This window comes from Suricata suricatta, chromosome 7, assembly GCF_006229205.1.
Source record: "Suricata suricatta isolate VVHF042 chromosome 7, meerkat_22Aug2017_6uvM2_HiC, whole genome shotgun sequence".
NCBI classification, from domain to species: Eukaryota; Metazoa; Chordata; class Mammalia; order Carnivora; family Herpestidae; genus Suricata; species Suricata suricatta.
The window spans coordinates 24,566,020-24,592,239 of NC_043706.1; the positions used below are offsets into that span (position 1 = coordinate 24,566,020).

Consider the following 26,220-nt stretch of genomic DNA (forward strand, 5'->3'; position numbering starts at 1 on the left):
CTGATCTGACCCCTATAAGCTAAATTCACACAATTCACATCTGAAGCCCTAACCCCCAGAGGTAATTAGGGTTAAATGAGGTCATTTAGGGTGGACACTAATTCAGCATGACTGACATTCTTTTTTTATAATGTTTATTTATTTATTTATTTAGAGGGGCAGAGAGAGAGAGAGTGAGAATGCACAGGTGAGTGTGAGTGGGGAAGGGGCAGAAAGGGGTGGGAGAGAGAGCATCCCAGGCAGGCCTTGCCCTGTCAGTATGGAGCCCAACACGAAAGTTGGTCTCACGAACCATAGATATCATGACCTGAGCTAAAATCAAGAGTCGGACATTCAACCGACTGAGCCACTCAGGTGCCCCAGTGTGACTGGTGTTCTTATAAGGAGTTCAGGACACAGACATATACAGAGGGAAGACCATGTGAGGACAGAGGAAGGACATGGCCATCTACAAGCTAAGGAGAGAGGCCTCAGAAGAAATCAATCCAGCTAACATCTTGATCTCGGACCTCTAGCCTCCAGACCTTGAGGAACTGAATTTCTGTTGTTTAAGCCATGCAGCTCACAGTATTTGTTACTGCAGCCCCAGCAAACTAATACCCCAACAAATGTAATAGACACTTTATCCTCTTAGTGATCGGTATTGTTCATTCTGGAAGTTCACCCCAGAAGCCCTCATGCCTGGAATAGTTCGTGGTTCCTAGGTTTAGAAATTTGTCCGTTTCTTCTAGATTGTCCAGTTTGTTGACATATAATTTTTCATAGTAATCTCTGAGGATTGCTTGTATTTCTGAGGGATCAGTTGTAATAGATCCACTTTCATTCATGATTTGGTCTATTTGGGTGTTATCTCTTTTCTTTCTGAGGAGCCTTGCCAGAGGTTTTTCAATTTTATTTATTTTTTCTAAAAACCAACTCTTGGTTTCATTAATCTGTTCAATTTTTTTTGGATTCTAAATTGTTTATTTCTGCCCTGATCTTTATTATTTCTCTTCTTCTGCTGGGCTTGGGGTGCTCTTGCTGCTCCCTTTCTAGTTTCCTTAGGTGCTCTGTTAGATTTTGAATTTGCACTTTTTCTAGTTTGTTGAAATAGGCCTGGATTGCAATATACTTTCCTCTTAGGACTGCCTTTGCTGCGTCCCAGAGAGTTTGGATTGTTGTATTTTTGTTTTCATTTCTTTCCATATATTTTTTAAACTTCTTCTCTAATTGCCTGATTGGCCCAATCATTCTTTTTTTTTAATAGTTTATTGTCAAATTGGTTTCCATATAACAGCCAGTGCTTCTCTTAAGTAGGGTGGTTTTTAACCTCCACATTGTTGGAGGTTTTCCACACTTTTTTCTGTAGTTGATTTCAAGTCTCATGGCATTATGAAAGAAATTGAAGAAGACACCAAGAAATGGAAAAACATTCTGTGCTCATGGATCAGAAGAATAAACATTGTTAAAATGTCATTATTACCCAAAGCAATCTACACATTCAGTGCAATCCCCATCAAAGTTGCACCAGCATTCTTCTCAAAACTATAATTTGTATGGAACCACAAAAAAACCCGAATAGCCAAAGTTATATTGAAGAAGAAAACCAAAACGGGAGGCATCACAATCCCAGACTTTAGCCTCGACTACAAAGCTGTCATCATCAAGACAGTATGGTATTGGCACCAAAACAGACACATAGACCAATGGAATAGAATAGAGAGCCCAGAACTGGACCCACAAGTTTATGGCCAATTAATCTTTGACAAACCAGGAGATATTCAATGGAAAAAAGGCAGCCTTTTTAACAGGGAGTACTGGGAGACCTGGACAGCAACATGCAGAAGAATGAAACCAGACCACTTTCTTATACAATACACAAAAATAAACTCAAAATGGATGAAGGACCTGAACCATCAAAACCCTAGAGGAGAAAGCAGGAAATAGCCTCCTTAATCTCAATCGCAGCAATTTCATACTCAACGCATCCCCAAAGGCAAGGGAATCAAGAGCAAAACTGAACTATTGGGACCTCATCAAGATATAAAGCTTCTGCACTGCAAAGGAAACAATAAAAAAAAACTGATAGGCAACCGACAGAATCGAAAAGATAGTTGCAAATGGCATATCAGATAAAGGGTTAATATCCATAATCTACAAGGAACTCACCAAACTCCACACCCAAATCTGAATAATCCACTGAAGAAATGGGCAGAAGACATGAATAGACACTTCTCCAAAGAGAACATCCAGATGGCCAACAGGCACATGATATGATGCTCAGTGTCACTCATCATCAGGGAAATACAAATCAAAATCACACTGAGATGCCACCTCACGCCAGTCAGAGTGGCTAAAATAAACAAAAACAGGAACTATATATGTAGAAATGGGCACCCTTCTACAATGTTGGTGGGAATGTAAACTTGTACAGCCGCTCTGGAAAACAGTGTGGACGTTTCTCAAAAAACTATCCATAGAACTCCCGTATGACCTAGCAATAGCCCTGCTGGGGATCTACCCAAGGGATACAGAAGTGCTGATGCATAGGGGCACATGTACCTCAATGTTCATAGCAGCACTTTCAACAATAGCCAAATCATGGAAAGAGCCTACATATCCATCAACTGCTAAATACTGACTCTTGAATACTGAAAACAAACTGAGAGCTGAAGAGGAAGGGGGAAAGAGGAAGGGGGATGATGGTCATGGAGAGGGGCACTTGTGGGGAAGAGCACTGGGTGTTATATGGAAACCAACTTGGTAATACTATTTTTAAAAAATAAATTAAATTAAAAAAATAAATAAATAAAAGAAAAATAAACAGGCAAAAGGGATTGGCTGAAAACACATGGGTTTTACTTTGCTGAATATGGAGAAAATATTAAGAGCAGTCCCAGACACCCAGAGGCTCACCTGGCCATGCTAGTCTCCTATTGAACATAAGCCTTGGCATAGAACACCAACCCCAGATGTCACTCTGAAACCACAATAAAGTGAGACAAAGCAAGGCCAGTTCATAATTTCATCCAAACACAGACAAAACAAGGTCACTGTGCCGCCTACAAAAATACTCTTCTCAAAGTCCCCTCTTTGGGCTAAAATGAGTGACTGCTACTTTGTCGATTATAGTTTTATGTTGTTTTAGTCTCCCCTCCTCATAAATACTTATTGAGGTGCCCCAAAAATTGCTCCCACTTTCTGACAGCACCCAACCTCCAACCAGTCAATGTATAAAGTCAATCTGGCTTCCTTAGACCCTCCCCCAAATCATGCAACCAAATCCCCAATCCTACAGAGGTCCTAACACCCTCCAACTGGATCCCCTGGTTGCTCACAGTGATGTTCTCACAAGCACTGGTGTGCACCTGGTGGTCTCAGACTGGAGCCCCTTGACAATGCTATTTAATTGACTTTTATTTGATGGAGTGGGATATACTAACTACCAAAATTTTAAGAAAAGGTGTCAAAGGAAGATGAAGTGGAGTTATTAACGTTTAAAAAGAGAAGTCTGGCAATTTTCAAAAGGAGAGATAGGTTTTGTGCCTCCATGTGGGCAACCTTTTCCTCCACCTCCCAATAAAACCTGCAATAGTGTCAGTACCATTCATTAAACTCTTGAAACTGGGTCTGGGGTTAGGGCAGAAAGGAGCTAAGTCTTACAATAATTGGCTGAAGAAACTGGACTATAAGCAGATATCTCCAGAGAGGAGAGGGGCCCCCAACGGTATCTATTGTGTTACCAAGACTCCCTCTCCACCATTCTGCAATTGCCTACAGGACAGTTTGATAGTGATAAGAATAATTTAGTCCCCATGGTGTCCTATACGATGTACTGGCCATGGTGGGTGCTCAAAACTGATTAAGGGACTTGGTGACAATGACATCTCTCTGACCACTCCAGGAAACCCGTCAGCCTTTCAAGAAGGCTGGTCATGAAACTCACTGCTACCCTGTCCTCAGCTGATGGAATTTGCACAGGGCTTCTAGACCCCGCGCAGCCAGTCTGTAGCCATGAAGTAGACCTGACCCAAGGATTTGGAGGACCAGGAATGTCACTGGAGGATGGAGAGATTCTGCTCCTTTTGGAGGCAGATTGTATGTAAAATAGATAGAAGACATCACACATGAATTAGCTTTTTTTTTTTTTTTTAACTGCTGCTACAACAAAGTACCACAAACTGGGTGACTTAACAGAAATTTAGTGTCTCTTAGTTGTGGAAACCAGAAATCTCAATCAGTGTACTGGTTGATTCTTCCTGAGGGCTATGAGGGACAAATTTAATCCAGGCTTCTCCCTTGGGCCTGTGAGAAGGTATCCTCACATTCATATGATGTTCTGTCTGTATTTCTCTGTGTCAAATTTCCCCCTTTTATAAGTCATACCAGATTAGCATTCATCATGATGATGTGGGAGGTCATCCACTTGACTTCCTCTGGAAAGGCTCTATCTTGAAATAAGGTCACACTCTGAGGTAATGGAGGTTAGAACTCTGACATAGGAATTTGGGAGATACAATTCAGCCTGTAACAGTGAGTAACTGAGTGGATACTGAAGCAGACAATGAAAGTTATGATCTTTTGGGGTGCCTGTGTGATGGTCATTTGAGCATCTGACTACTGTGGGCTGACTGCTGTCAGCAGAGTCTACTTTGGATCCTCTGTCCTTCTCCTCTCTCTCTCTCTCTCTCTCTCTCTCTCTCTCTCTGTCCCTTCTCTGCTCACTCTCTCTCTCTCTCTCTCAAAACTGAATGAATATTTTTTAAAAATACATTATTTTGTACAGTCTCTTTCAAACTGTAATATGTGCATAAGTTATCTGAAGACCTCATTAAAAACAGATTCTGATTCAGTCAATCATGGGTGGGACTTAGAATTCTGTATTTTTAAAACTATTGGCAAGATGGTGCTGATGCTGATGCTGGTGGTCTATGAACCACACTTTGAGAATGAAGGGAACAGGGCCTCTCCTAGGACTGTTCTCCTCTTGAAGAAATCTTGCTAATGTGTGAGTAAGAATGAGCAATTCTTAATAAGGAAGTGTGTTCTGTGAGCTCAAGACAGCAGTTTTCAACCTTCACAGCACATTAGACCCATCCAGGGAGCTTGAACAAAGTCCTCATGGTCCCACTTCTCAGAGATCCAGATCAGTCTGGGATGGATCTCAGTATTTTTAAAAAGATCCCCAGGCATTTCTACCACTGCTCTCAGATATCTTTTCCACAGTTCATATATGTACATGTAACAGGTGCACTTGTTCAGTAAGTGACCTTAATTGTGACAATTTCAACCACCAATGTCAATGGTGGGAAAATATCTATGGACAGACAAGTCTTTTGTTATTCAAATAACAGAATGAGGTCATTTTAGTGCTTTGTGAGATCATCCTTGTTTGAAAGTATAGGGGGCTGAAACATGGGCTGTTGTGTCAGTTCCCTTATTTAGAACGGAGAAATTTACTCATTTTCCAAGAATGCATTGAGCTGTGCTTCAAGCCAAGAACTAGCTCCCACCCTATACAATACCCATAATCCTCAAAGGACAGGAAACAGTCTTTCCGTTGTTGGTGGTGCTTTAGCAGAATGAGGATGTCTGGATGGAAGTGGGCCTTCCACCACCACTTCCCTAGGTACCATGACCCAGTAGATCCCTACTGTCCCTATAATCCCAAGACCAGATGCTTGAAAATCATCAAATATATCCATGAGACAATTAGCCTATGTAAGACCTGTTAGTGTTGGCAGTGAAGGCAAGAAGCTGAGATAAGGTAAAATAGGAGTATCACATTTCAAAGAAGAGGGTTTTTAAAATATCATATAGAATTTGAAAAGATAAGCAAAAACAAAATGTCTTTGTCTAAATGTATGACATATGAGTACCAAGTCTTGAACACTATACTGTTTAGAACTCACATCACACATTGTGTTGTAACTGCCCACTGATGACTGTCCCTCCCCTTGACTGTAAGTCCCTTCTTGTAAGGCCCATGTTATCAGCATCAAAGAATCTTCAGTAACTAGCACAGTGCCTAGCACAAGGTGACATCACAGGAGGGCAAGGTATCTGCAGGGTCGCTGCTCTATTCTAGCACCCGGGGCATAGAGGAGTTCAGCCAGTATTTGATGAATGAGCATCTGAGGACTCAAAAGTCAAGTTCCCACTATCCAGAGGCATGCCTTACCCTTGAGCTTTTCAGGTTATTTCATTTGTGCAGATTGATGCAGCTTTAGCAGGAGAGAGAATGGAAAGGGTGGGAGGTGGCTGCAGTGAGTAGGCAGGGACGGTGAGTCTTCTTTGACCTTGACCTTCCCTTTTCCCCTGAAGACAGTCTAGGTTCCAACAGCCCAGCCACCTAGTTTCCTGCCCACCACTGAGATCTGAGAGTCAGGAATCCAACTGCCTTTCTATAGAGTGGTGTTTCTTTATAAGATGACTGAAGTGTCCTTGTTGACAGTTCTTCTGTCTCACATTTCAACTGCTTCCCACGCAGTCCTGCCCTGATGCTCCCAGCCTTGCCCTCAAGTGACCCTGAAAGCTGTCTTTTTCCAAAAGAGGACCCAGCGCATTTTTGCCACTGGCAGCCACCCTCGGGCCAGGACTGCACACACTAAATAAATTCAGACTAGCACAGTTGATATTTTGGAAACTAATTAGTAACCTGATGTTTGCTCAGCTCAGCTCTTAAGTTGAAATCTATTCATATCAATCAACTAGTAGCTATGGAATATCACTTGGGAGCCCGGGACTCTGCTAGGTCACAGAGAGTGGCCCATATCAGAAAGCAGTTTTCTCCTTACCGGCGGAAGGTACTATTGCTGAGAAAAGCAGCTAGGTGCTTCATTGTGCGATGTGGATACTGACAGTAAATGCAGCTGAAGGATGGGGAGATGACTAGGAACAGTGACAGGTGGAGAATGTAGGGTTGGGACTTGAGCACGGGAAGCACTGAAAAGGGGAATCATCAGGTGTGAGGGTGGCGTGGGCACAAAGGAACAGGGGCAGGAAAGATATGCTCTCTCAGGGAACCTCAGAGAGGCCAGCCTGTCTGGACAGTGGGTGTGTGGGTCAACAGGGTTACCCAGCTGGCAATTGTTAACTAGCTGGGTGGAGCCAGCTGGCAGTGGACATGCAAAGCCTTGGTGTATGAAGCAAGGCAAGTAACTCAGAGATTGGTCAGGAGGCAGCATAAGAGCAACCCGGGGTGGCAGGGACATTAACCAGGAGGAGTAGGATAGGCATTAGGAGGTGCTGGCCTGGCCTGGGGTAGCTGGGGTGGGGACAGGGAAAAAAAGAACAACTCCAACATGAGAATGGCAGGATTTGTCATAGATCAGACACAAAGGATGGAGAAAAGAGAGGCTTTAGGTAAGAGAGGTAAAACGATTTGACTCTGCTAGGACAAAAGTGTAGGGCAAATTCTTGTGTCAAAAAAATTAGCTGGAGTTATCTTCTTCCTTTTTTAAAAAAAAATAATCTTTTAGGGGCACCTGGGTAGCTCAGCTGAGCATCTGATTCTTAATTTAGGCTCAGGTCATGATCTCAGGGTCTGTGAGTTTTAGCCCTGCATCCAGCTCTGTGCTCACAGCTCAGAGCCTGGAGCCTGTTTCAGATTCTGTATCTCCCTCTCTCTCTGACCCTCCCCTGCTCCAGCTGTCTCTCTCTGTCTCTCAAAAATAAATAAAAAGCATAAAAAATTTAAAAAAAATAAAAATAAAATGGGCAAATTTTCTGGCATCTATATATTTTAGCACAATTTAAAGAATAACAAAAAATGTATATATTTAAATGTTTACTTATTTTGAGAGAGAGTGAGCAAGCATGCACAGGGGGGAGGGATAAAGAGAGAAGAAGAGAAAGGTTCAGCCAAGTTCAACCAGTTCAGCCACATTCTTCACCACTTTATAGTAAGGACTGTCATTCCTCCAGTTTCCAATCTTGTTCCTCATTCCTGTCTATAGTTCTACCAACATTCTCCTCATGGTGATGTACATATTCTTTATGACAACAGAAGCTTTCTCTCCAGCTCTTCTCTTTTCTTCCTGATGCTTCACCAGAATCGCCTTTAACATCCATATTTCTACCAACGGTCATGTCAAGACAACCTAGGCTTTTTTCTGGCATGTACCTCGAAACTCTCCCAGCCCCTCCCCATCACCCGGTTCCAAGGGCACTGCCACATTTTAGGGGATTTGTTGCACACCCATTCTTAGTACCAAAATCTGTATTAGTCTGCCCTGGCCACCATACAAAATGCCATAGGCTGTGTGGCTTAAACAACAGAAGTGTATTTCCTCCAAGTTCTGGGAGCTAGAAGTCTAAGACCAAGGTGTTGGCAAATTGAGCTCCTGGCAAGTGGTCTCTTCCTGACTTGCATGGGGGGCCACTACTTGCTATGTGCCCACATGGCCTCTTCTCTGTACACATGTGGAGAGAGAGATCTCTGGCATCTCTTCCTCTTATAGGAACACCAATTCGGTCAGATTAGGGTCCTACCCTTATGACCTCATTTAACCTTAATTACCTTTTTAAGTGCCCCGTCTTCAAATAATCACACTCGGGGTTAGGGCTTCAACATAAGACACTCGTTCCACACTCAGTCCATAGCAGCATGTGTCTGTTTTAGGTGATATCGTGAAATGACGACAGGGCCTTATTCAGGTCAACTTCTGCTTTCATCACGGTTCTTCCTCCTTGGAAAGCCATTTAACCACAGTAGCTCTGTTTTGTGGTTGGGGGAAAACACGACCTTTCCCCAGAGTTGTATAAAGGGTTAAACCCAATCATGAAAGCAGAGGCATTTCAGTACCCTGCACCTCCAAGGGATTCTTAGTCACAGCCTTCCAGGCCAGAAGTGGCCTAACAGTCAAACAGCCGAAGCCCATCTCTAACCTCATCCCTGGGGACACATCCTTCATACTGATCTCTTGTCTGCTGCTAAGTGCAAGAAGGGGAGTATCCTCTGTTTTGGGCACTATTTTTCTACTGTTTTGGGGGGTACTGTGTCTTAGAACAGAGACCAACATTAGCAAATAATGTGTTGCTAAGGCATCTCAGCACTGTCTGGTCTCAGCACGGCCTCACTGGGTGGTGGGGCCTCCATTGTGCAGAGGGCAAGGGGGCACACTTAGCCCAGACTACTTGGGGCTTTGGGTGTCTGTCACTGGACTCTTATTTACAATTTCCCGGGTTATCCATAACCCTACTAACACTCCCCAGTATGGGATGTGTTGTTCAAGGTCATGGAACCATAATTATCAGAAGGTAGTAAGCACTGTTCAATGATTAAACCACAAACTAACATCCTGCGAATCCTCAGTATTCCCAGAAGCAAACATAGAGCCCTACACTAAGTGAATGTTTGATGAGTGAGTTCCTACACGCACGCACAAAGCATTGCGAAGTTAGCATTGCTGGGTTTCATGCCTCAAGCATCATACCTCAAATGACAAAGCAAACAGAAGACTGCCACATATCATGTCAGACAAGACAAATATTTCAGATTATTAAATTAATAAACAGTTACAAGCAGATTTACCTATGTTTACATACATCTCACTTTCGTATGCTCTAAGAGTACTTTTGTCACTCTGCCATTTGAGACTTCCCATGTACTATTATAATTATATCATTCTATTTTCTCTCTCCCATTAGACAGTGAACTCCCTGAGGGCCAGAAGCCCCTCTTAATCTGTGTTGCTAAAGCCGGGGCACACAATCTCCCACATCAGTAGAGTTGTTTGTGGGACAGACAATCAACAGATGAATGAGGAGGGAAGCTATCAGGTTCCCGAAGCTGGAGATGCCAGCCATGACTTCCTTTTCTCATTTCTTTCTCCCATATCCCATCACCTAAGGGTACCAAAGCGGCACCACTTGATTTATTTTGGTCTTTGTGTCTGCAAACGCATACATTAGCTGGCTTTTTGAAAAGAGGTGGCTATTCAAAAGACTGGAATTAGATGCTATTTTGGATGCTCACAGAGCTAATTATGGGATTAGAAAAATGCCCTTACCCTGAACAAGAATTGTGATGTATCTGATTTTTTTAATGTAAAACATGAAGCAAACATAATTCACTGTCATTTTTAATGTCCTGGTACATTTCAGAGACCCACTTAAGATAAATGATTTTCAAATGCCTGATCAGTCTGGTTTGAAAGCCTCTATGGAATTAATGTTCTATAATGTATTCACATCATTTTAAATCCAGGCCCTGCTTTGATATTTGTTTTTCACTGCCATCATTGATGGAAGTACAAGTTCACATAAATAGGACATTGCCAATGGGATGTGCTCTGCCCCAGCCATTAATTCCAGTGCTCATTTTCTAGTGCAACCTTGATGAACAGAGAGGTTGCAAGACAAGCCACTGGAAATGTTTATCGTGACCCATGAGTAGTAAGGCAGGATAGGGGTGGAGGAGTGTAAAAGTGTGTGTGTGTGTGTGTGTGTGTGTGTGTGTGTGTGTGTTCAGCTTCAGATACTTATAGATATACACAGAGGAAAGATTTTGAAATCTGTCAGATATAACAGAGAAGAGTTTTTAAAATAGATACACATGGTTAAAACTCAGAACATGTGAAAAAAATGATTTAAAAATTTGTGCATTAAAAAGTCCTTCTTTACCTCTCATTTTATAGTTCCTGGCATGTCTCTCCAGCATTCCTTTGTGCACACAGGGATATATTTTATTTCTCCCCACCAAAAGGATGATTATAAAGGAGAAGTGTTAATTGCAGATGACATTTATTGTATATTTACAACATCCTCTAAGTGTTCGTTTAATCCTCAAATTAATTCTAAGAGGTATTATTACTATCCCCATTTTATAGATGTAGAAACTGAGGCAGGTACACACTGAATTAGTTTTCCCAAATGAAAGGAGAGGTAGGATTTGAACAAGGCAGGTTTGGAGATCCCACATTCTACCCTCTTTTTACTCAGACAGAGAGAAAAATCCACAGAGTTTCTGTTCTCATAAAGGCGATAAACCACTTCAGAATCAAATAAACCATTGCTCCTTAGGTATTAGCAGAGAGGCCAATGTCACTGGACCATAAAGGGTAGAGTAGCACAGACTGTCCCCAGCCAGAGCCATGGTGAGGTTGTCACTGCTGCAGGTCGTCTCTGTGTCTGTGAAGGAGACCCGTGCTGCTTCCAAAGCAAGTCCAAGGTATGGCAGGAATGTGGATGAACGTGGGCAGTCCTTCTGTCTACTCCAAGCGGAAATCCAAGCCCCCTGGAGTGTCTGGACCTAGCTAGCAGTGAATTTATTCACCCAGCACTTAGGGCGACCTCTTACATAGGAGATACTGACTGAATGGACGCCCAGAATGAGGAATGGAACCATTCACTAATAGAAAGAATGATTGACAGCATTATGGGCCAGGTGCTGGGCTAGAATGTTGGGAATACAGGGGAGAATAGGACATGTTTCTGCCTCAAGGAGTCTACAATTTAGAGAAGAACACAAGGAACACAAGTAGGTGTACAGGATGCTGCAGTGTGGTATCACAAACGTGATAGTACGTGTACATGCAAGTACCGAGGATGGCCCTCACATCTGCCGGAAGTTGGAGTATATAGGTGGGGGGCTTGGGTGGCTCAGTCGGTTAAACATCCAACTCTTGATCTCTGCTCAGGTCATGATCTCACAGTTCATGAGTTTGGGCCCCATGTTGGGCTCTATGCTGACAGCATGGAGCCTGCTAGACCTTCTCTCCCTCTCTCTCTGCCCCTTCTCCCTCAAGATAAACAAATAAACTTAAAAAAATGTATTTGGTCTTTGTCCCAAGTTCTTGACACAGAGATTCTAAAATTCTTAGCACTTACTTGGGGCACCTGGGAGACTCAGTCAGTTAAGTGTCTGACTTCGGCTCAGGTCATGATCTCGTGGTTCCTGAGTTCAAGCCCCATGTCAGGCTCTGCACTGACAGCTCAGAGCCTGGAACCTGCTTCAGATTTTGTGTCTTCCTCTCTCTCTGCCCCTCCCCTGCTTGCACTCTGTCTCTCTCTCTCCCTCAAAATAAATAAACCTTTAAAAATAAATAAATAAATAAAATTCTTAGCATTTCCTGAGTGATAGACATGTCTTTTGTTATTTATAACAAGCCCTTTATGACCATACCTGAGTTTATGCTAATGAGGCAACTATTGGTGGGCCCTTAGACAGCTTTAGGATGGTTCTGGTCCACAGAGGAACCACCACATGATTAGAAGACTGGAACTTTCAGCCCCACTCTCTGACCTCCTGGAGAAGAGAGACCCTCAAGGTTGAGTTCAACCATCAATGGCCAATGACTTAATCAATTGGGTTGAAGTAATGAAACCTCCACAGAAATTCTGAATAATAAGGCCCAGGGGACCATCTGGTGAACGTACTGGTGCATTGGAAGGGTGGCTCACCCCATCTCCATGAGAACAGAAGTGCCTGTACTTGGGACCTCCACAGACCTTGCCCTATGCATCTCTTCCATGTGGCTGCTTCTGAGTCATATACTTTATAATAAAACTTTAATTGTAGGTATTGTGCTTTCCTGAGTTCCGTGAGTCATTCTAGTAGGTTATCGAACCCAAGTGGGGCAGGAGCTGAAGATTCTGAAAGAGTTAGGGAGTTTTCCCACCTGAATGAGTACCAGCCAGAGACTCCAGAAGTGGGCAGCACACTTAAAAAGCAAAATTAAGAAATAAGATGGACAGCATCAGGACTTGCCTTCATTCCCACTGAGAAGAACTTACCAGCCTCTTAGAGAAACAGACCAAGTAAAACTACATCTATGCAGAAACTATTGTGAAGAGACATTATTGGACTATTAGTTCAGAAAATAGTTAAGAAAATCACAGTCATGTTTACCCACAGAGTTGTATTAACTCTACTCAACTGACTATTGTTTGCAAAATCCTAAATTACAGAACATAACTTTACTATTTCTTAAACAAGTTCTAAAAAAGCACAAACAACAACAGAAAAGGGTTGACAAATTGGACTACATTAAAATTTAATACTTTGATCAAACAAAAGGCACTGTAAGTAAAGTTGAAACCAATACCAGCAACAAAATAAGCCAGAGACTTGGAGAAAACATTAACAATGCTCATAAGTGACAGTATATGCAAAAATCCCTCAAAATCATTGTTTTTAGGAATGAACAGCTTGGGGGGCGGGGGGTAAACAACCCAAATCTTCATCAGTAGGGAAATGAATGAATGATTGTAATAAGTTTATACAAATAATACTAAAATAGCAGTTCAAAATAAGTGTACTAGATCTCCAAGTATCAAGCAGGACAAATTTGAAAAACATAGAATTGAATAAAAACATAAGGTGCAGAAAACTGTATGAAGTGTTACAGATCTAAAATACAAACCGCAGTAAATATTGATTATTTGCAAATACACATGTAAAAACCTAAAAGCACAGATGGAAAAAATGAGACCCCAGGATCAGAAGAGGGGCTGCTGACAGGAGGGTAAAGGGCAGGATGTGGAGGAAGTGAAAGGAATATCAAAGGAATCTCTAAAAACCACAAGGTAGGTATGCCAGCATGTGTAAGGTCTGTATGGCACATGTTTTATCATTCTCTGTACTTTTCTACAAGTTTGGAATATTTCAGAAAGAGAGGCTCTTCCGGGCATCTGCAGCAAAGCCACCCTAAGCCCTTTTTGAGCCCCAGCCACCCTGAGCTACTTGCTGGTCCCTTTAAAAACACCCTGGTACCCCTCTTTTCCTCCCCTTGAGATTCAAAATGGGGATGATCAACATTGATCACTAGCAGCTTCTTGAAAATGCAGATCTCAGGTCTCACCTGGACCCAAAGATTCAGAATCTGCATTTTGACAAGCCCCAAGTGATTCCTAGCGTAGACTAAATTCTGAGCCACCTCCAGGAAATGGCTCCTGCCACAATCCCTCCTGCCTGCTGCCCCTATCACCAGCCAACTGCTAAACCTCTAATCTGGATGTCGTTCATGATTGCCTGTTCTAAGGTTTCCTTGAACTCCTGTGTAGGTCAAGAGTTGTTTTCTCAAAACCTGCAGCATTATCGTCATTTGCTAACTGGACTGCGAATTCCTTGTTAGTCTCATTATGAGCCTTTGGACCATCATCCTTTTCACAGTATATGGCATATGGCATAAACTCAAGGAATGTTCTATGAATCCACAAAAACCACATTTTTAGCCACAATTGGCATCACCCATGTTAAAACTGTTCATCCAAGGGATAGGAATGTCTGGTTCTAGAGCACTTTAATACATGGAGTCAATGTCTTACCACCTTTTTAGGTTTCTAATCTAAAATAAATTAAATCAGCTTTTAAATTTACAGCATTTAAGAAACCGTGCATGCTTAAAATTTTGTAGCAAAGTGCTGGAGTTTTTTGTGGGGTTGTTTTGTCTTGTTTCAGTTTGGTTTTTAATGGCAAACCTTAGTAAAATGGTGTTAAAAATGTCTCTACTTCTGTATCCCTTGGATAAATCTCTAGCAGTGCTATTTCTGGGTCATAGGGGAATTCTATTGATAGTTTTTTGAGGAACCTCCACACTGTTCTCCAGAGTGGCTGCACCAGTTTACATTCCCACCAACAGTGTAGGAGGTGCCCGTCTCTCCACACCCTCGCCAGCATCTCTAGTCTCTTGACTTGTTCATTTTAGCCACTCTGACTGGTGTGAGGTGGTATCTCAGTGTGGTTTTGATTTGTATTTCCCCGATGATGAGTGAAATAAGTCAGGTGGAGAAGGACAGATACCATGTGTTTGCACTCATAGGTCTAACAGGAGAACAGGAGAAACCTAATGGAGGACCAGGGGGAGGGGAAGAGGGAAAGAGAGTTGGGGAGAGAGAGGGACACAAAACCTGAGAGACTATTGAATACTGAAAGCCAACTGAGGGTTGAAGGGGGAGGTTGAGGGGAAAGGGAGGTGGTGGTAATGGAGGGGGGCACTTGTGGGGAAGAGCACTGGGTGTTATATGGAAACCAATTTGACAATAAACTATTAAAAAAATTTTTTTAAATGTCTCTACTTCTGGAACTCTGAATCTTTCCAGAAGTCTGGGCCCCATTTGAAAACCTGATGAAAGATGTGGATCTTCTCCCCAGATAAATGCCCATAATTTAAGTTTGTAATTTCAGTATCTACAAATTCCAAGGAAAGTCTAAAAGGCTGTGCAGGATAGCCTTACCTTGCATCAGAGTTTTCCACAGTGTCATTTAACAAAAATGTATCTGTGGACATTCCCACCATATGACTCCTTTGGCAGCAACCTAATTTCTCTTGCCATGAAAATAATCCCAGAAACCCCATGAAAAGCATGACCACCTAATAACGTTTACTATCACCAGCTAATAAAGTATCTTACATTTGATTTAATCCCACAGTTTCCACCTATAAGTCTGGAAAGCACGAAGTCACCACTAAAACCAACACTTAGAATCAGTCACAGACAATCATGAAGGAGGGATGTGGGCTGAGTAAGGAGTGAGCCCTGGCTTCTGTTGCCTGGCTCAAACAACATTTTGTTAAGTGGCTCCTCCCTCCTGCCCCCACCTCAAGATACATAAAAAGGTCCTTGGTCGCAGTCAGAAAGCAGTAGAAATCTTTTATTCTATTTATAAGCACCATCTAATAACTACATGATTTAAGCATTAAAAACTTGTAAGGGGCGCCTGGCCAGCTCTGTGGCTTGAGAATCTTCCTTAGACTCAGGTCATGATCTTAAGTTCCACGAGTTTGAACCCCATGTCAGGCTCTGAGCTGTCAGCCTCCTTCAGATTCTGTGTCTCCTTCTCTCTCTGCCCCTCCCCTGCTCATGCTCTGTCTCTCTCTCTCTCAAAAAATGAATAAACATTTTAAAAAAACAATAACATGTAATGTTCAAAGGTATCAAAAGACAGGATAAGACTCCGGGGATGTACAAATCCAGATCCTGAGGTTCAATACCCCCAGGTTGGTGCTCATTTGCCTCAAAAAAAAGTCCAATGACCACCCCTCCCAATGGGTGACCCCAAGCCCTTCTGACCACCTCCCAGGAATACTCATCTCTCCTGACAGTCATCAGATCTGTGAGCACATTAGTATAAGAGTAGTACTAATGTAATAATGACAATTTGCACTGTTTTCAGCTTCACAAAGCTCTTTCACTGTTGCCAGAAAGTGAAAAAGAGTTTCCTTCTCCACTGAAGCCCTGCACCTCCGGAAGGCCCCCCAAAGAAACCACCGACTTGTGTGGCTCTAAGTTAGCTGAGTCATGGAGCCTGGTCTATTTGTTGCCTTGTTTGCGTGGTGTTCTCAGATGTTTGTGAAATGATTCCCTGGGGACATAAGTCAGCTCTTCCTAGAATCAGAGTGAGGTCAGAGGTTGATTGAAAAAGACAAATTTTGAGAAGGGCAGAAATTTCAAGCAAGGCAGAATTCATGAAAGAGGATAGCCTTTCTTTCCAAGACTCGTATAATTAAAAATGTGGAGATACAGTGAAACTTCAGATGAGTAACATTTTATTTTGTATTTGGATTTACTTTAACTATTGCATTGATGTCTTAAAATAAGCCATCTTCATCAAAATAATAGAGGTAAATACGCTGGTACTTACTTCCATCTGTGGCTGTTTAAATTCATTAGCCCTAATGGTGGAGTCGATGCAGTCCTTTGTGCGTTAGCTGGTTTCGCCATCCACTCACCATTTACTGATCCCCTGCTAAGCACAGGATATGAAGCAGGCACCCTTGGGTCTTCATAGAGCTTGAAGTCTCAGGAGGAACTCAGAGAGAGTCTATTTTAATACATACAAGTTATTTGTTTAAAGAGGGATGACATAGGAGAATCATCGGTATAAATCCATCGTTTCTGCTGAAGGGGAAAACGCTCTGTTGATTGTATGTCGATGGCATTATCACCGATCACAAGATACTCTACATAAGTCAGTTTCCAGAAAGGCAGTATCAAGGATGTAGTACTGGGAATCAGAAAACCTGAGCTCTAGTCCCAGGCAGACCTGTGATGAACTCTGATTTAAGTCAAATGATGCAATTTCTCTGGGGCCTCAGTTTCCTCTCCCAGAAAAGGAGGCTTAAGGTAGATGACTAAAGGGGCCATTTAGCTCCATTATTTGTTATCCTTCAAAAACTGCATTTCCTGCCTGAGAGAGGGAGAGATTGTTATTATTATTATTAGTAGTAGTAGTAGTAGTGTTATTATTGTCTTGGAAGAAAACCAGATTGGGTGCACTAACAAATACAGCAGCAAGCTCAGCCCTGAACAGTCTGCTTCTTCCCCTCTTATATTTTGACCGGCCGCCATTGGTGGCCACCTGACAGCAGCTCTTGAAACAAATGAAAAGAATGTCCTCCTTGGGCATAAGCACAAGTGGCTGTTTGCAGAGCTACAGGAAGGCCTTACTAAGTGTGAGTTCACACTTGTGTTTACTGCAAAACAGCATCACTTAGCAACACAGAACTTCAAACTGTGAGGCCGAATTCCAGTGTAGACACTTCCAGAAGGGAAAGAGCAATCAATATTAAAAGAGAAAATGAGAGACCTCTGATGGAGACCAGAAGAGGAAGGGGAGCCACCTGAATTAGTTTCCCTAAAGGGCTCAAGCAGCTGATTAGCTTTTTACCCTGCTTGGTGTTGAAACTTGCCAAATCGCCATCAACAAGATTTCAAAGATTTAACTAGGTGGTGGAATGTGAACCGGGCACCCATCACATGTTTACTCCTTTGAAAGGAGAAAAACAAAAAGTGGGGAAAAGAGAACACAGAGGAACAGGACTTTGTATTCTATCCTTTTATCTTCCCGCAGTTAGAAAGTGAGGCCCATCCCAGTAATCAGTAATAACAAATATCACACATACCTGTATGTAGAGGACATACTTGCAAGGAAGGATTTAAATTCTTCACCAATTCCCCTCAGGGTTCAGACATTTGTCAGTCTCATCAAATGAAAATGTGAAGGATAAACAGTGGGCAAAGATCAAAAAGGGGTGGTATTGTGAGGTGGGACAGAAGGAAGGCTCTTCAGCAGCTAGCCAGAGCCTGATCCCCAGATGCCTGTTTACCAAGGTGAGGGCGCCTCCCCTGAAAAGCTTGCCTGTGCCTCAGAAGAAAACCATTATTGTCAGAGCCACCTTAAGGACAACAAAGGACTTTCTTCCTCCTTATTCTATACTCACAGATCATTTTTAGCCCCAAATGATATTTCTTGGTCTAATCATTAAACTTGGTTTCAATTGACTTTAGCTACTTAAAGTCAAGAGCATAAAAAAAAAATCACAAGAGAAAATATTCAAAAGGATGTGTTGCAGACTCCCAATGCAATTTCAAGAAAAGGGGCCCAAAAAAGGTGTGAACAATGGCTGCACCTTTTTCATAAGACTCTTGTCCTCTGTTGAAGAGGAAGGAGATTCATATGTACACATTCAGGTCTGCTCATTTAAAAATGAGCTGTTTCTGTACATAAAAGTCTCATCTGATGCCAGGCATTTATAAATGAATTAGGTGGGGGGAAAAGGCAAAAACAAATTATAGGTTCACAGGTAATAGAGTTTAGAGTCTCCTTTTTTGGATCTTTTCTGCAGAGCGTTTTCCCCAGGATATCGAGAGGTATGCTCTGCTCCCCTGAGGACTCAAATGAGCTCTGGCTCCAGTCCAGGAGATGAGTCCTGACTGAAGGTCAGGTGAGGGACTGAAGTACTTCACCTATGCTTCTGGTTAGTTCCATTTGCAACAGTGGGATTTTTCAGAGCATCTCACACAATGAAGATGGAGAGGGAGAGACAGACTTTTATACTCCAGAGGTTTTTCAGTGGGAGAATATTTCTGAACCTGGAACAAGAGAATCAGGCAAATTTAAAAGAGGACCTCACTGTCTTGAGTTCTCTTTTGTTCATTGACTGAAGGTTAATGCTGAAATTCTCCCCTTGACTAGGTAAACAATTCCTGGAACGCTTAAAGGGCTCAGAGATGTCTCCAGGGAGGGCAGTGGGTGACAGTAATGGCGTGAGGATCGAGAAGTGAAGGTCACTTACGTGTTAGAGCAGAGAGGAAACTGGTTCCAGAAGCAAGGGCACTCACAGGGGTCAAGGAAGCCCACTAGGTGTGACTTTCTGCTGAGAAGATGGGGGAGGAAGGGGAAGCAGCCCTTGGGCTAGAGATGAGCCCTGTCAGATCTGGACATTCACCCAACCGAATCACAGAAATGAGGAAACCACAAATCCCTGCATTGTGGAGCTTTCTCCTACCAGAGTGGGGGGAGGGGGTGGTTGGGGTGGGGTGAAGGGCAGGTGGCTACTGTAGTAGACTGTAGACCTCCGCCATGAGGTTGAATCCTGGTTCTGATACTGTGTGACCTTGGGCAAGCTACTTGATGTCTTTAAAACTTGCTTCCCCATTCACCTAGGTGGCTTAATCCTTTAAGCATCTGACTCTTGATTTTGGCTTGGGTCATGATCTCATGGTTCGTGAGGCTTGTGATCGAGCCTCACATTGGGCTCTGCACTGACAGTGTGGAACCTGCTTGGGATTCTCTCTTTCCCCCTCTCTCTCTGCACCTCCCCAACTTGTGCACTCCCTCTCTCTCTCTCTCTCTCTCTCTCTCTCTCTCTCTCAAAATAACCTAATTAATTAAACTTGCTTTCCTCATTCCAAAATGATGCAATGGTGTTTCCTTCATAAGTGTGCAGGGCATTTTAAGTGAGGTAACATGTGTATGGAAAGGTGTTCAAGGACTCAAGAAATGGAAGCTATGATCATTATTAAGATTACTAGGAACATGTCAGATTTCTGGTTCCTTCAAAGATGTAGAGCAATGTGTTCGTGGCAAGATGAGGCAAGCAGGATGAGGTAAGGCCAGAACCTAGCATCAGATCTGCCTAGTGGATATAATCAGGGGCAGGAAACAGAGGCTGCTCCTAGCACAGGCTGGGTCAGAAGGAGGAGACCCTGTCCACAGTGTGATGGTTCTCCACTCTTCATGATATTTATTTAGCCTAGTAGACAAAATGGAGGACAGGCTCGCCTGCCCCTGAACTAAGTGAGGCAACTGGGAATTTAGAACAATACACAAAGGCCTGAGCCAGTAAACATTCACTACCAGGAACTCTGACCACACGCAGTGAACTTCAATGCTGTGTCTGTCTGACTCTACTGTAGAATTATTTAGCAGAGCTAATGGAATGAAATGTCCACTGGGGATTCCAACCTCTTTTCTCTATTTGATTGATATTGAAATCCTACCTCAATTTGTGGTAATGAACAATCAGATAAACTCAGTATAGCTATCTCAGGTGGTTGGGGTCAACATGACTGCCTCTGATAGCACTTAAATAATACTGGATGTTTGTGTAACTGTTTACATTTGCAAGTCCTCTTTGTTCATATGGTCATTTGTTCCTCACAGCAACCCTGAGTGATAGGTGGGTGAGGCGGGTATTATGATGCTTCCCATTTTATGGATGAAGAAAGCAAGGCTCACAGATGTGACAGGATTTGTTCAACCAGAAGGGTGAGGTCTGAACAAATAATCAGGAAGTCTGACCTCAGATGCTGTTTTCTCCACAAGATCTTACCAAGTGTTTCTTTGCTCTTGAAACTTTTATCCTCAGGTACTTAGGCTTTGATGTCTAGAAGTAGACCCTGAAATGGGGCTTCGTGGGCAAGGAAGCAAGCAAGAGAACTGGGGCTTTGGTTGTCCCACACTCACCCGTCACAGGTTAAGGGGGGAACTAAACCCCCAGGGAATTTCCTGCTCTCCCGAAAAATCATCTTCACTGATCCCAGAGCAATGCTTTGGAAGTAAGTCTGAGTTAGAGCCTGATAGAAGTAAAAGCCACTTAAAGCTGACCTCCTTTTCTCCAACCCCCAGACCTCCAAAAATAGTTAAAAGGGCCCTGAGGGGACTGAACAAAACACTGACATCATCCCCACAGACGTCTTAGCCAGGGGGGCTTTGGAAGGTCCAGCATCCCAATCACCTAATGATGGGCCATGTAAATAGTTCTCCCATACTTGCTTTATGAATGATAGGGTTTAACTTGGAGTCTTTGGTGTTTTGTGGTAGCAGTTCCCTCTAATTTTTTTCCTGAGTTGTCCTGAAAAGGAGGCTTTCCTGACAGTCTATAAGTAACAACACACCTACTTTCTGTCTCAGCTTAGGAACAAACAGTAACATCTATATATTTAAAAATCTAAAATTTGCACATAATTTCTAACAGGAACAACGTCCTTTTGGTAACTGTGCCTGGGAAACTCTATTTCACTTTCAATCATCATGGTTCAGACTTGGCTATGGCTGCCTCCATGACATGTGACTAAGCCTGGCCAATCAGAGCATCACAGGCTGGGGACCACAGTGATAGGGTCAAAATAGTACTGACCCAGCCAATGATACTGGTTGTGATATTGTGGGAGCTTGTAGGAGAAAGCCCTTCTCTTTCTGTCAGAGCTGCCAAGTTGAGAAGAAACACCACACTGAGCCTGAGAAGGATGGTTACAGAGAAGGAAAACAAATCCAAGATGTGGAAACAGACAATGATTCAGTCATGTGTAAAGCCATACAATCCTTGGTCTTTCTGGTTACATAAGCTTATAAAGTCCCTTTTTTGCATAAGTCAGTTTGCTTTGGGGTTTCTAGTTTGTGTATAAAAAAATTCTAATGCCCTTACAATATTGGTAATTTCTTACAGGTTTTTTTTTTTTTTTGCTTTATAAGTAAGTATGCTGACAGCCTAGTATGCTGCAATCTAAAATAAGTCAACTTTTAAGATAAGGATATGTAAAGAATTCATTTTAACATTAGACTCACTGACCAGTATATTCTGTGGGATCTCTTCATTGTTACTTGTGTCCTCAAAGAATACAAGCATTATTCTAATTTCATAAACAGGTAAGCTAGCCCATGCTGGCTCAGATGATGTCCTCTCCAGCCCTGGGTTCTTTGTTTAGTGGCCATAAGGACAATTTTTGTGGACTGATGACCTCCAAGGTATCATTTTCAAAAAGTAAGACACGACTTACTGTACAAGCCACCAATCCTACTCCTGGATATTTATCCAAGAGAAATTAAAACATATGTCTACATGAGGACCCATTTATGAAGGTTCATAGAAGCTTTATTCCAAGTAGCCCCAAACTGGAAACAACCCAAATATCCATTAACAGAGAACGAATAACAAGTTCTAGCATAGGTACGCAAAGGAACACTACTCAGCAAAAATAAAAAGGAGTAAAACACTGATACATGCAACATGTGGGCAAACCTCATAAGCATCATGCTGAGTAAAAGAAGCTAGACACGAGGCATTTGAGTGACTCAGTAGACTGGGCATCTGACTCTTGATTTTAGCTCAGGTCATGACCCCAGGGTTGTGGGATTGAGCCCCACATCAGGCTCTGCACTGACCATGGAGCCTGCTTAACATTCTTCCTCTCTCTATCTATTCCTCTCTCCTGCTTGCACTCTCTCTAAAATTAAAAAAATAATAAAAAAATAAACTAGACACAAGAGAGTACATGCTATACACTTCCATTTATTATAAATTCTAGAACAGAAAAAACTATAGTGAAAGAAAGGAGATCAGTAGTTGCTTAGGATCGTGTGTGGGATGGGGAGATTGGTTGCATAAAAGTGCAACAAAACTTTTTCGGGGGAATGCAATGTTTTGTATTTTGATTGGGGTGATGGTCTCACCAAGTATATACATCATGAAAGTGTACATTGGAAATGTGTCTATGTAAAATATACCTCAATAGGGGTGCCTGGGTGGCTCAGTCGGTGAAGCCTCCGACTTCGGCTCAGGTCAGATCTTGCGTTCGTGGGTTCGAGCCCCGCGTCGGGCTCTGTGCTGACAGCTAGCTCAGAGCCTGGAGCCTGCTTCTGGTTCTGTGTCTCCTTCTCTCTCTGCCCCTCCCCCTCTCATGCTCTTCTCTATCAAAAATAAATAAAAAACATTTAAAAAAATATATATACACTCAATAAAATTCTAATTTCCCTAGGATTTTCTTAACTTTCTTTCAAGACTCATGTTTATATTTAAGAGTATCATCAAATTTTATTCTATAAATACTATAATACTAAATCATATTATGGAAGTGCCATGAGATCCAGAAAATTTTCCAAATATGCGATTCTTGCTACTTCTTTTGTACTTTCGTTCCCGCTGTCCCTTCAGTTGGGAACACACTGTTCTGTCTTCTCTCTCTGACACAATCCTATGTCATCTCATCGTTCACTCATTCATTCCCCAAATATTTGTGGAGTGCCAAGCCCTGTGATAGGCAGTGGGGCTGCTGAGATATAATAAACCAGGGGCCCCTTCCCTTTAGGGACATATATAGAAAATGGAGTTTTACTTGAATGTCCTTAGATTTATACTCCTAGCATTTCCCAGCTGATAAAAAGACTGTCAAAGACCATCAGTCTGGAGGCTCTGGCTGCTCTATTACATTACCTGACCATGTGCTACTTATTCCATACCCGTGTATTTTGCAGCCTCCCTAAAAGTCCTGTGTTAACTTTAAAGAAATGGAATCTTGAGGAGGTTAACAAGACAGGAGGAAAACATCTCTGAGAAATTAAAGGAACACTTGGTTTAAGTGCATTTCTCTGTCTACGATGAAAACATCACAAAATATGGAAACGTAACTCAAATGAAAGGGCAATTCAAATCAAGTTATAGTTGCCAAGTTTCTCCGATGGGCCTTGTGGCTCATCCTGGCTTGGTGGCCTTTCAGACCAGAGCCTGGACCACAGGTGACAGAATTTGCTGACGGCATCTTTTTTGTTAAATGTTTATTTTTGAGAGAGACAGAGAGTGAGCCGAGGAGGGGACAGAGAGAGGGAGACACAGAATCCTAAGACAGGCCAGGCTATGAGATGTCAGCACAGACCCCGGCTCAGGGCTCAAACCCACAAGCTGTGAGATCATGACCTGAGCTGTAGTCTGACACTTATCCGATGGGCCACCCAGGCACCTCACTGATAGCATCTTTTAACATTTTGGAGTATTTTTAAAAATTTGTTACTATAACAAGATTTCATTAGCATTTATTTTTCAATTATTTACATTTTCTTTAGCTCCCCCATCAACTTTGGGTTACAAACCATTAAAACTTTACTTGATTAAAAATATCATCACAGAGCTAGAACCTATACAGAGCAAAATTACTGATTTACACTTAAATGAAATATTAATATTTGAAAAAACTGTTAAATCACCTTTTTCTAAAAAAAAAAGTTTTTCTTTGAGAATAGTTTTAGACTTCTAGAAAAAGTTGCAAAGATAGTAAAGACGTTTGCCATATACCACACATCTGATTTCTCTTATTCTTGACATCTGACATTTGTCACAACTAATGAACCAATATTGATACATTTTTATTAATTGAAGCCTATAGTTCAGATTTTCTTAGTGTTTATCCAATGTCCTTTTTCTGTTCCAGGATCCCATCCAGAATGCCACATTACACTTGGATCATCTTGGTTCCTTAGCCTCCTCTTGGCTACGACAATCTCTCAAATTTTCCCTGGTTTTGGTCACCCGGACAGTTTAGGTATTTTCTAGAATGCTCCACCATTGGAATTTGTCTGACGTTCTCCTCGTGGTTAAACTGGGGTTATGGGTTTTGGGGAAGAAGATCACAGAGGTAAAGGCCATTCTTATCACAGCATGTGGTGGCTACATGTTATCAACATGTCTTATCACTCTTGATGTTGACCTTGGTCACCTAGCTGAGGTAGTGAGTATCAGGTTTCTCCAAGGTAGCTTTTTTTTCTCTTTCCCCTCTTCTCTTTCATACTCTCCTCTTTGGAAAGAAATGCTCTGTACAGCCCACACTTGAGAGCTATACTCCACCACCTTGAGGCCATGGATCTACATGCATTATTTGGAATTCTTCTGCATGGAAGATTTGTCTCTTCTTCCCATTTCTTTTTTTATTGAATCATTTCTTTATTCAGTATGGATTCATAAATAGTTACTTTATACTTGGGGTTATTATCCAATACTACTTTATTTTGTTGTTCAAATTAGCTCTTTCAGTTCGCTTCTGTGACACAACCCTATCATATCGGGGGTGGTTTCAGCATTTCCTTACTCTGAGGTTCCCTGAGCTCATCTCTTGTATATTTCCTTCCCCAATCCTGGAATCAACCATTGCACATGTGCATTCAAAATTTAGATGATAAACTAGTTTACCTCCGGAGGTTTAGACAGGTGAGGCCATTTCCAAGGTGGAAGGAAAGACAAGAGTGTCTTCCGGGCTCCCAAGACCTAGATGTCCCTGGAAGTGCCTTTTGCTCTTAGCCCCTAAGGCTGGGAGGAAGACAATGAGGCATATCACACCCAAGTAGGTACAGAAACAGAGTGGGAGGGGAAGGCAGAAGAGGCAAGGTTAAGATTATAGGAGCCCTCTGGGGGTTATAGGAGAATGTCGGCCAGTCCCTGGCAGTGTGTCCGCAGTCAGGATAGCTTTAGGTTAAAGCCATAGTTCTTTCCTCTTTTCCTGAAACCAGAGAAGTTATTTAAGATGCATTTAAGGAGGGGGAGGGGCCTCGGGGTAAAGACAGGCAGCATGGCATTGTCTCTCAGTTTCTCGGGTGGCGGTCGAATCCTAGGAGAAAGAAAGGGTTTTAATGAAGGTGAGGGTGAGGGTTTCATCTTCCGGCCTTCCAACGTTGAAGGCTGGCCATTCATTCCTGCAAAAGACAAAGACCTTCTCTTTTTGCTTTGAGCCTAAATCTGTCAGCTCTTTCCCTAACGTCCTTGAAATGGTCTGAGATTAAAGTCAAGGGGTAGTCTGAGTCTGTCCCATAGTGTCAGTCCAACCAAACCAAGACAACACAATCAACAAAACTAGGACAAAGAACATGGGAAACAGGCCTTCTGGCCAGTGGAGGCAAAACCGAGAGTGAGAGGACAGCCTTACACCGTGCTGCGGGTTCTCATGGGGCTCTTGGATAATTTCTGGGAGCTTATTAAAATTAACAGACTTATTTGAGGCTGCTCGCATGCCTGCCAACAAGCATTGGGTCATCTGATCCCGTCGTCTGTGGCCAGTTCCCTGCTGCTGGTAATCCCAATGAGGGGCGGCTGCCGGTATGGCCTTTGCCCCAATAGGTATTGTGGGATTGGTAATGTGAATCTGGTCTGTGTGGTCGCGAGCAGCTATCTGGACTCGTTTCCTTTCCTCTGAGGTTAAGGTAGAGGTCAGGATTACATGGCTATCATGCCAGGCGAGATCATATGCTTG

The 26,220-nt window shown here is 42.5% G+C and overlaps 1 long non-coding RNA gene across 4 annotated transcripts in view; it reads left to right on the forward strand.

Annotated features, from left to right (window-relative positions):
• The window catches only part of LOC115295163, a 50,170-nt gene extending 25,547 nt beyond the window's left edge, over positions 1 to 24,623 (forward strand). For 2 of the 4 annotated variants that reach the window (XR_003910366.1, XR_003910368.1), the window contains 2 exons: positions 155 to 187; positions 3,884 to 4,095. This is a non-coding gene — a long non-coding RNA (uncharacterized LOC115295163). Of the gene's footprint in view, positions 1 to 154; positions 188 to 384; positions 612 to 3,883; positions 4,096 to 24,411 lie in introns of those variants that run through there. The other 2 variants (XR_003910365.1, XR_003910367.1) reach the window with 2 other exon arrangements.
• The last annotated feature ends 1,597 nt before the right edge of the window (positions 24,624 to 26,220 follow it).